Source organism: Microtus pennsylvanicus, chromosome 22, assembly GCF_037038515.1.
Source record: "Microtus pennsylvanicus isolate mMicPen1 chromosome 22, mMicPen1.hap1, whole genome shotgun sequence".
NCBI lineage: Eukaryota > Metazoa > Chordata > Mammalia > Rodentia > Cricetidae > Microtus > Microtus pennsylvanicus.
In genome coordinates this window covers 27,199,042-27,210,487 of record NC_134600.1, presented here as the reverse complement: position 1 = coordinate 27,210,487, position 11,446 = coordinate 27,199,042, and the positions used below count along the sequence as shown (strand labels likewise).

At 36.5% G+C, this 11,446-nt stretch overlaps 1 pseudogene; it reads left to right on the top strand.

The window, feature by feature from the left end:
- The first annotated feature begins 4,020 nt into the window (after nucleotides 1-4,020).
- On the top strand, nucleotides 4,021-9,899 carry LOC142839838 (small nuclear ribonucleoprotein G pseudogene; annotated as a pseudogene).
- Nucleotides 9,900-11,446: the final 1,547 nt, after the last annotated feature.

Here is an 11,446-nt window from a genome sequence, read left to right as displayed (position 1 = left end):
CATTGAGTAAATTTGGATTAATATATTTTCACATAATTCATATTTTATAGTAGTAAAGGTGGGGTTGAGGGGTTCCTTAGGTTCAAGACCCCTGATTGGCTGACATTTGTCCAGGGGTGTTCTGGTGAGTGTGTGATGGCAGATGGTCCTATCTAGAGCAGTTAGAACATTAGGCATTTCCTTTGGATGTTCTGTTCCTGGGTTGTGCTCAGGTAATCTCAGCTTGTGGTTCTTCCTGCAACTAGGTATTGCTGCAGGGTAAATTACAGAGACTCGGGCCTCCATTAAACTTACTAATGGTTGAGTCCTACTCTGGCAGGTGATAATGGTTGGAAGTAATGAACTTCCTTTGGGTGATCTGTTCATATTTTGTTTATCATGTCTGGATCTTGCTTGAAATTGCACAAAATTTACTTGTTAAAAAACTCATTGCAGTCAGAACCCCCCCCTCCAAGAACTGCTTAGTTCTACCTGAAAGTTGGCATTGCTAGTGAACATCACACTTACAAATTAGTGCTGCTGTATTCAAATCTGCCCAAGCATCTCCTTTTAGCCTTCACCACCTGCCATCCTTGTTCTCCCTGCAGTAGATAAAAGTCTGAGGAGAGAATGGGAGGGGAAGAATTGCTAATTGAGACTTCCTTTCTTCTTTCATCTCCTTCCACCAATGCTCTGTTGACTAAACCACACTTACTTTATATTTTAAAATATGTATAACAGAGAAAACTGTGTTTTAAAGAATATGCCAGGACCTAGGGAGGTAGCTCAAGGAATCCAAATTATAAAAATGTTAACTACCCAAACCTTACAATAGTAGTTTGATCCTCTATCTCTATGGAAAAGCAACAACTTGGGGTGAGGAAGAGCAAGGGAAGGAAAGAGAGAGGGAGAGCTGCATGTGGCAGGATGTGAAAGACTCTCAGCACTTCCATGGCAAGATAGGAGGGAGAACTATGGAGAATTACCAGAAAGCTCGCAGGCCAGTAGAAACAAAAGCAACTCTGCCTCAATGAGTTAGGAAATGAGAACCGAGCCCCTTAAATTGTTCTCAGACCTCCACATGCGTGCCTGTATTCACACACATATATACTTACATACAATAGATAGATAGATGATAGATAGATAGATAGATGATAGATAGATAGATAGATAGATAGATAGATAGATAGATAGATAGATAGATGATAGATAGATGATAGATAGATAGATAGATAGATGATAGATAGATAAATAGATAGATGATAGATAGATAGATAGATAGATAGATAGATAGATAGATAGATAGATAGATAGATAGATAGATAATGTAAAAAATATCATGTGTGTGTGTCCATATAGGTATGTACCCATGGTCAGTGTTCATGAGCGTGTGTGAGTGTGTACTTGTATGTATGTACTTGTATGTGTGTGTGTGCATGAGTGTGTGTGCATGGTATACATACATGTGGGCTCATGCATATCAACCTTGTGTATGTGTATGGAAGACAGATAACATCAAATGTCCCTTTCTATCACTCTGCACATCATTTTCTGTCACTGAAATTCAATCTAGGACCATAATCAGCAACCCTTGCAGCCCTCAGGCCTCAATAGACCACATTACTCAAGTTACAGGTACAGGTACAGCCACACCCAGTTTTTACTTGGGTGCGAGGACTCAAACTCAGGTTCTTATTCCTATGCAGTAGGCACAGTAACTCACTGAGCCACTTCAGCCCTAAATTCGTTGTTTGATTGTTTGTTTGTTTTTAATGTGCAGTACACGAGATTGAGCCAACAGCCTCAGACTTGCTGGGTAAGTGCTCTATAAACAAACTGTACCTCTAATCTGTTGCCCATTCAAATCCCTGAGGCAATATTTATAATAGAGATTGAGTGAGGATGAGAAATATGCTCAGACATACTATTAAATAGGGGGAAATTTTAGGACCACAGTTGCTTTCCAGACAATATTAAGATAACACTTAGAAAGGAATGCATAGATTTAGTAATAAATAAATGATATAGACGTTGAATTGTCAATCAATTCGGACATTTTAGAGATATGAAACTATAAAATTGAGCCTTACAGTATCTCAGGTTGTACTGGGATTGTGGAAGTTTTTCACCCATAACTTCTTTCAAAATTGCAGAAATCAAAGGTTAAATTAAAAGGAAACACTTCAAAAATTAATTTACTTTATAGTATGAAAATCCAATAGTGATAATTTATTTGTGTTTTAACAAATAAAGCTTGCCTGAAGGTCAAAGTGCAGAACTAAATCACTAGAGGCCAGGCAGTGGTGGCACACACCTTTAATTCCAGGGCTCAGGAGAAAGATGGTTTTCTGTTAGTTCCAGGTCACCATACTTAATAGACCTAGTCTAAAAGGGAAACAGGGCTCACACAAAGGTGATCCCAACATTTAGGATCACATGCTTTTAATCCCAGCACTAGTGAGGTAGAGATAGAAGTGATATGGTTGGGCAAAGATAGGAATATAAGGCGGGAGGAGACAGGAGCTCACTGCAGTCTGAGGTAGTCAGTCTGAGGATGCAGGCTGAGGACAGGATCTGCCCTTTGATATGAGAATTAGTAGAGGTAAGAACTCTCTAGTGACTGGCCACTCTGCTTCTCTCTGATCCTTCAACTTTTACCCCTTGATATCTGACTCCAAGTTTTTATTATTAAGACCAATTAGAATTCGTGCTACAAAATCTGAATGACCGTTGTTAAGATTAAGAAGCATCTAAATCAGGCTGCCATGTGAGGTCCTAGATCAGCGGTGCTTATGACTTGCTTAGTAGCATAAGGAAATGGCTGTACAATAGAGATATTTGACACTGAAATATTGCACTCAAGGTATTCTAAAGCAAGTCTATTTTATTAGCAAAGATGATTCATATACTGCCTTATACAAAGTTAAAAATTATTTAAGCTTGCTTATGACACCCAGGTTAAGGTGATCAGTTTCGGAACAATTACAATGAATATATTTTCACCAAACATTTCAAAAGGAGACATGTTTTAAATGAAAATATGAGCAATATGCAGTCTTCCTTTTCCTAGTTTATTCCATAACTGACAGGTTCACTTACTTGAGTAGCTGTTGCTCAGGTATTACTCAGAAAGCAATACCATTTGTCTCCAGAAGCACATCTTCAACATTCTGACCAGAAATGACTCTCTAAAACAGTATCACGTGATACATTTTGCGATAGCAAAGAATGGATGGCTTTGATTTCTATGTGTTTTATCCCATCAGAGTCTATGGGACTGTCAAGGGACTGTCTAAAACCTTATCACTAAAGTAACTAAATTCTCCCTGGATTTCATAAAGAACACCCTTTACTCTCATCCCTTTTTCTTAAGCGGAAAATAAAACATAGTAGAATGTGTGGGAAATAAGATGTGTTGTCAGTTACAATCTAAGATAAACATAAGATTTAGGAAATTCTACTTCAGTCCTTTTTCTGTTTAATGAAAGTCAATGCCATAAAGCATTTTGTCGCTTCTATTAGATTCAGTATTTAGCTGACCATTTGCAAAAGAAGACATTTATTCATTCCTTTGTCATTTTGTGAACTAGAAAGGTCCTATACTTTTTAACATTGACTGGAGAGATGAAGGCTCAGTGGGTAAGAGCATTTGTTCTATAGAAGTGAAGAAATGAGAATTTAAGTTCACATCCCCAGCACCCACCGACAAAAATAGGGATAGATGCATGTGCCTAAACACTCTACAGAAGCAGAGACAGGAAAACCCTCTCAGCTCACTGGACAGCCAGCATCGCCAAAATAAGGATCTTCAATTTGGTCAAATAATCTGTCTCAAAGCAAAAAGGCAAAGAGGAGGATGCCCCCCCATGCCTAATCATAGATGGGCATTCATGTGCATGCATGTGGGTGCATGTATGCTCCCATGTTAGTAAAATAATTTTTTAAAAATTGTACAGGGCATGGTGGCACATATCTTTAATTTCAGAATCCAGGAGACAGAGGCAAGGAGATCCCTGTAAGTTTGAGGCCAGCCTGGCCTACATGGTGAGTTCTAGGACAGGCAAGGCTGTTACACAGAGAAAGCATGTCTCGAAACCTCATCCCGCCAAAAAGAAAAAAAAAAGAGAAAAAAAAGGAAAATGATGTAGATAGAAAATAAATAAAACAATAGAAAATAAACTAGGTAGAATATTTTAAAAGGCAATATGTATTATGGAAAGAATTTTAAAAACATGATATGGAAATTTTGGATTCTAATGTTATATAATGTGATCAAGGAGGATCCAATAAAAAGCAACGTTAAGACCAGCAGTATTTGGCTTTATCCTAGGTCTCTGGCTATCCAGTTTTTGGTTCTTGGTTACCCAAGCAGTGTGAGGCATGGGTTCCTTCTCATGAAGCAGGTCTTAAGTCAAATGAGACATTGGTTGGCTAGTCCCATAGATATGTACCACCATTGTCCTAACATATTTTGTAGGCAGAGCAGATTGTAGGTCAAAGGTTTTGTGGCTGGGTTGGTTTCCATATTTCTCTCTCAGTAGCCTGCAGAGTAACTTCCCATGCCAAAATGACTGGAACATATGGGTAAGGGCTCTCTATAAGCAACAGCTAAACTTCTCCAGGTTCAACCACTTGTGTGGGTGTGATCATCAGCAATGGGGCCCTGTTGTCAACTTTCAGAGAGCATCCCACTGTCTTGGCAACTGCCTGTGTTGTTTGTAGATTTCCATGGGAACCCTTGAAAAAAATTCAACTAATGCAACCCAGTCTTGGGACTGAAAGCCTCATTTGGTGATAAGAGATGGCCAGGTGAGACGTAATATCCCCCAGTACCAGGAATCCTCATTAGGATCTGCTTCATACATTCCAGGAAGTTTCCACTGCACTACGCTTCTATACTACCCCCAAATGCCACCCAATGCCAACCATTTCTCCCCTTATTCTCTCCTTCCATCCCATCACCTTATCTTCCTTCCTAACCCCATTGACCCATAAAAATATTTAATTTTCCCCTCCCAAGGAGATCCATCTAGACCCCTTCTCTTTGCCTAACCTCTCTGTTTTTAAAGAATGTAGCTTGACTATCATTTATTTAATGGCTTATCTACTTATAAGAAAATACAGAGCATATTTCTCTTTCTGGGTCTGGGTTACCTTATTTTTTTCTAGTTCCTCCTATTTGCCTGTAGGTTTCATGATGCCCCTTTTTAAAAAGCTGAATAATACTCCATTGTGTAAATGTATATTACCTTTTCCTTATCCATTCTTCAGTTGAGGAACATTGAGTTTGCTTCCAGTTTCTGGGTATTATGAATAAAGCTGCAATGAATATGTTTGAGAAAGTGTCCTTGTGGTAGGATAGAGTGTCCTTTGGATATATGCCCCAAAGTGGTATAGCTGGATCTGGTGATAGACCAATTCCCAACTTTCTGAGGAACTGCTACATTGATTTCCATTGTGACTTACAAGTTTACACTCCCACCTGCAGTGGAGGAATGTTCCCCCTTTTCCACACCTTCTCTATCATGAGTTGTATGGGAAGTCCTTCTGTATATGTATTGCTTTTATTGGTTAATTAATAAAAAACCTGTTTGGCCTTTGGCTTAGCAGAATAAAGCTAGGTGGGGAAAATTAAACTGAATTTTGGGAGAAAGAAGGCAGAGTCAGTGAGACACCATGTAGCTGACGCTGGGAACAGACATGCTGGAACCTTGCTGGTAAGCCAAAGCCATATGGTGTTATACAGATTAATAAAAAATATGTGAAATTAATATATAAGAGCTAGCCAATAAAAAGCTAGAGCTAATAGGCTGAAAAATAATTTAACTAATATAGTTTCTATGTGATTATTTCAGGAGTCTGGGAAGCCAGGAAAAGAGCAGCCTCATACAAGAGCGGCCATTAATGTTTTTGATCTTAATCATTCTGACATACATAAAATGGAATCTCATTTTCCTGGTAACTAAAGATGTTAAACATTTATTTAAGTGTTTGTTGAGAATTGAATTTCACTCCATTGAATATGCTGTTCGGATCTATACTCCATTTTAAATAGATTATTTGATTTAAGAATATCTAATTTCTCAAGTTCTTTGATGTTTTGGATATTAGTTCTCTGGAGGATGTGGAGTCAGTTAAAATAAGCGCTGCCTGTTCTGTACACTGCCACTTTGTCCAATCAATGGTGTCCTTTGCTTTTACAGAAATTTTTCAGTTTCATTAGTTCCTTTCTACCTATCGTTGAGCTTAGTGCCCCGGCTATCAATGTTCTATTCAGAAAGCCATCTCCTGTGCCAATGTGTCTAAACACAGAAACAACTCCTAGACTCCTGATGATATTCTGCTATACTCATACATCAGTACCTTATCCAGTCATCAGAGAGGCTTTCTCCAGAGGTAGATGGGGAAAGATGCCGAGATCCACAGCCAGAAATTAGAAGGAGAGAATCTAAATGGAGGTGTCTATCATATTCCTCCTCTCAGAGCTCAGGGAACCATGCAGAAGAGGAGACAAAGACTGTAAGAGCCAGAGGGATGGGGGACACTAGGAGAAAAAGGCTCTGAAATCAGTTATGTAAACTGCATATGAGCTCACAGAGACTGAAGCAGTAAGCACAGGACCTACAGGGATCTGCACCAGGTACTCTGCATATATATTATAATTATCAGCTTAGTATTTTGTAGGAGATTTCTAAATGTGAGAATAAGTGCGTCTCCTACTCTGGTACCTGCTCTTGAAACTCCTTTCCTCCTTTTGGGTTGCCATGTCCAACTTTTCTAAGGTAGGTTTTGTGTAATCCTATATTTTAGTTTGTTATGCTTGGTTGTTATCTCTTAGAAGTCTGTTCTTTTCTAATGAGAGACAGAAAGGAAGTGGGTCTGGAATGTAAGGGAGATGGGGAGTAACTGGGAGGATTAAAGGAAACACTATAATCAGGATATATTGTATGAGAAAAGAATCTATTTTCAATTAAAGGGAAAGAAAGAAAAAAAGGAAGCAATATTAAGTAAATCTTAAAAAGAGTTTGGATAATAATTCACAAAGATGCCTGAAGAAAGCTGGTCCAGAAGTCCAGATTTAGGTATGAAAGAATTATGTCAGAGGAAGATGAAAAATACCCATAACCCAGGAATAATGAACAAGAACACAAACAAGAAAAATGGATGGTGCTAGAGATGTGAATATAGCCTGGGGCCCAATGAAATGGCAATAGGGAATAGACTGGCCCTCGGAAACAGGGAGCCAGGGATGGAGACTGATGAGAGCTACCTTAAATGCAAGTTGCTTTGTTTATAATTAGATGCTGAAGCAGTAACTAACAGAAGGTGACTGCTATAGCCAAGGAATTAAGAAAATGGTAGCTCAACCAAGAAAGTAATATTGCTCTGTTAGAGGTGGTGAGATGGGTTATAAGTGAAGATTTGGTGGTGTAGGGCAAATAGAACTCCCTGCCATACAGTTGGGAGACAATTGAGGCATAAAATGAAGGGAAAAATCTAAGAGTATAAATCTGATAAGTCTCTTCCTCTGTCCATCAACCATAATTTCAAGTAAGGCAAAAAAAAAAGGAGAACAATGAGCAAAGAGAAAGAGATGGAGAGAAAGAAACATTAAATTTATTTTTTATTTGTTTGTTTGTTCATCCGTCCATGTATTTGCTTACTTTATTTATTTATTTATTTATTTATTTATTTATTTATTTATTTATTTATTTACAGTGGAAGACTTAATTCAGTACAGAATGATCAAAATGGTGGGGTATCCTTGGGAAAAGAGTAAGATATCACAATGACTTTCCCTTCTGAGACGGAGCTTTCTGGTAAGACGTGAAACAGCTGTTTCAAGTGCCCGCTTACCAAGAGTCCTTTTCCCAAGGTCAGGCATTTTTTAGGTAAGCAAGGGTCTCCATCCATTCCCTTTAAGGAACTCTCAGGCCCTGATGTTAAGTCTGAGTGGCGCCTATTGTCAAGGCCAATGGTACACTCCTCAGCCCCTCCCTGACCTGACCTGAGAAGCCACACCCCACCCCAGTCCACAGGCCCCTCTTAATCTATCTATCTATCTATTTATCTATCTATCTATCTATCTATCTATCTATCTATCTATCTATCTACCTACCTACCTACCTATCTATCTATCTATCTATCTATCTAACTAACTAACTAACTATACAGCATAAAATGTGGAATCTCTTCTCAATGAAATGCTGTTGGCATCCATTCGATGAATTTATTCTCATCTCAGATCAGAGCCTGTCCAGCAGGGATGTCTTCTTTCCATGTTTCTTCTTGTTTCTTCTTCTTTTGTATGTTGCAGTCAGTCCAGATGTGCCAAAGTGAAATTTTGTTAAATATATTTCTTACTAGAATGTGGTTGGTATAAGAAAAAAGTTAATAAAATGCAAATTCTTCCACGCTATATAAGCCAATTTTTCTTACAAACTTTGTATTTGTAAGATTAAACTTCCCCTATTTATTAAAATGTTAATAAAGAGTAAGGAGACTACATCAAAATCCTGACATAGCGTTTGTCTCACTCTATACAAATACACTGAGTTTGTTTAAGAAATAAAATGGAAAAGTATATAGAGTATCCCCCATCAATAATCCAAACCAGCTCAGAAATTCTTAGATATAGTTCATGTTTTCATCAACCACTATCTGCCGTCATTGATTTATACTAGTTACATATTTTCTTCCTATAAAATACAGCTGCCTCTGGTTCATCTGAAAGATATGTTTTGCTTCCTGAGACCAAGGGCAATGAAAAGCAATCTTATATCAATATATTCCTATTGTGAACTGAGCCTCTGTTATGATTTTTCCTAAGTCAGCGTCAAAGGGACACATAATTCAGGAATCGGGAAGAGACAAAGGGACACATACACCATCAATGAGGAAGAGACGGAATAAGCACAACAATAAAACTCCCTCAAACTCATTCACAATTGAGTCTTCCAGGTAACTCGGATCTACACTTGAAATACGATTACAGTTCTACCAACAATCTGACATGGGAGCAATACTTCCCTTTACTGTGTCGGAGGATTTTTCATTATTTATAAGTTATCATACAAGGTAATGTATCATAAGGCATTTTCATACACACGTCCTTGTGCTTTGTTGTGACGTATTCTCCCTACTTCTCCTAGCTGTAACTCCCTTCTTCCTCCTTCCCCTCCCGACCTGTCTTTTTATCTGCTCTCAACCACATGTGCTCCATTGTCTTCCATTTCAGCTTCATTTCCTAGTTTCAGTACATACACACATGTAACACACACTACTATTTATATAAATGTTATTTATAGATTTTTAAAACATTATTGTCTTTCTGGATCTGGCTTATTCCATTTAACATAATGATTTCCAGATCCATCTATTTTCCTGCAATTATTATGAGGCCACCTTTCTTTTTGGGTGACTATAATCCATTCTATTCATCATGTTTTCTCTATTGATTCATCTTCCAATGGACTACTTGACTGAATTCATTGCCTAAATATTGAGAATGGTACGGTAATAAAAATAGTTGGATACACGAAACATTCCTCACAATACATCATTAGGAGAACTAAACTCATTCTCATGAAATTTGTGTTAACAAATATTTTAAACTGTAAATTTATATACATATACACACCATATATACATAAGATTTCCAGAAGCAATGTCATAAGTTTTTAAACAATATTACTAAGTCTTAAAATTTTAAAGAAAATTAACAAGAGGTCCAAGAATTTATCATTGAAGTTAACTGATGACAGACATGTACAAGGAAGACTACAGGACTTTGATCCTTTCTGGATCTTGTGATTGATGAGTGTGTGAAGATGGCAACTAGCGACCATCAGAATAATGTCAGAATGGTGGTCACACAAGGAAATGGAGTCATCATGTATGAAGCCTTGCAAAGAGTCTAAACAATGGCTCTTTAGCACAGGAGTCTGCATCGCTCCCCAAAGGCCTGTTTGGCTCTGGGGCTGAACTGGGTCATGTGCATTTTCCTATGAAACATTTTGCTAAAAAATCCTTAGTGGGTACAAAAAAAAAAAACAACAACTTCGATCTAACAAAAGGTAGCTATAAAACTTATAGTGCAATTATGTATATAAACATATAAATATATATATATATATTTGTGTGTACTTTTAATTTTCTATTCAACATTACAATAAAAATAATTTTCAGTATAATGACAAATAAAAGTTTTAAAACAAAAAATCAAAAGGACAGAGAGGCATGTCTTCATTTATTTCTCACATAATATATTTAGGAAGCCAAAAAATTTACAAAAGGTTATTGGAGCCAGTAAGATATTTGTCTAGCACACTGATATACAATGAAAATATCTAAAAGTTTAAAATGCTTCAACAGTCTAGAAAACAGCATATAAACAAAATTAAACTTTAATAAACATTTACAAGTCTAAAAATTGTAACAGAAAACATCATAATTTTTAGCTATTAAATCTCCTGAAACTGAAATACTCAAGACAATCTCAATTACCAAACAAGCCTTTCTGCAAATGTGACTACATTAAACTGTAAATTTTAAATTCATGGAAATATGATATGAATAATTTTGTGGTAAAATTTAATGAAAATAAAATATATTTAGTCACATAATAAATAATAAATACAAATAGCTCAGACACAATAGACTGTGGAGCTGATATGTAGATAATTAAATGAACCGTAAGCATGAAGTACAAATTCAAACTATGAACCTTGTGAATGCAATAAATTGATTTTTAGCAAAGATTTTAAGTTAAATTAATTGAGAAAATAGTCTTAGATAAATTTAAATGTCATCAAAATATAACCTAGAGCCTACAGCAATGCAAAATTTATCTGAAATAAATCAGAGTCCAGATTTTGAAGTAAGCAGAAACATCAGAAAACAGCAAAGTCATTCAAAAGAAAAATGGAATTCACTGAATAAAATGTAAGAATAAGTCAATACAAACCCTTAAAGAAAATTCTCAATATTCTCAATACATATGTTTAGTAAATGATTGTACCAAGACTATGTTATGAATTCTTCCAAATATTCACTCAGTATGAGAAGCTGTATAGTATAAGTTATCAAAAATTAAAATTTTCACAAAATTGGACATAAAAATGGATGGTAAGTACATCAAAAGGTTTTCTGTATTGTATCAGGGAATAAAAATTAAAGAAAAATAAAGTGAGATGTAATTGATTGGTCATATTTAAAATGACTCATTCAAGTTTTGGTGGGGCTCTGAAGCAAATAGAACTGTCATTCTTTACTTCGAGGAATGAAAATATGGTAAAAACAGATGAACAGAAACAAAAAGACAGCAACAACAGCAAACCACCTTTGAAATCCACTTGACAGTTTTCCCAAACAAATACTTCCATTCCCACCACATTCCCTTTACAGATATTCAATCAAGAGGAATGAAAACATTTGTCTACAAAAGTGATATTCAGCAAATGATCAC